This window comes from Penaeus monodon, chromosome 15 (genome assembly GCF_015228065.2).
Source record: "Penaeus monodon isolate SGIC_2016 chromosome 15, NSTDA_Pmon_1, whole genome shotgun sequence".
NCBI lineage: Eukaryota > Metazoa > Arthropoda > Malacostraca > Decapoda > Penaeidae > Penaeus > Penaeus monodon.
The window spans coordinates 5,546,305-5,546,630 of record NC_051400.1 but is presented as its reverse complement, the minus strand read 5'-3'; positions in this window follow the sequence as shown (position 1 = coordinate 5,546,630).

Genomic DNA, 326 nt, shown 5'->3' with positions numbered 1-326 from the left:
ATGGGAATCGGAAACCTGATATAGCTTTTTAATATTTCATTTCATATCATATCTTCACACGTATACAGACATACACAAACTCACCCATGTACGTACACAGACACAAAGAGAAAACGGTGATGACATTTTTATCCTGTACAACAATGTCACAAGAACAGTATTATTAGACAAGGGGGAATTTTACGCTTTTTAAAACAAGGAGAGCCACAGTTCGCAGTGACGAGGTAAAGGTATAAGAATGCTGAAGAATTATTGTTTTTAAAATAGAATTTTTGAAGAATGAAGAAATTTCCCTGAGAACATTGTTTGTGCCAGAAATGTACATA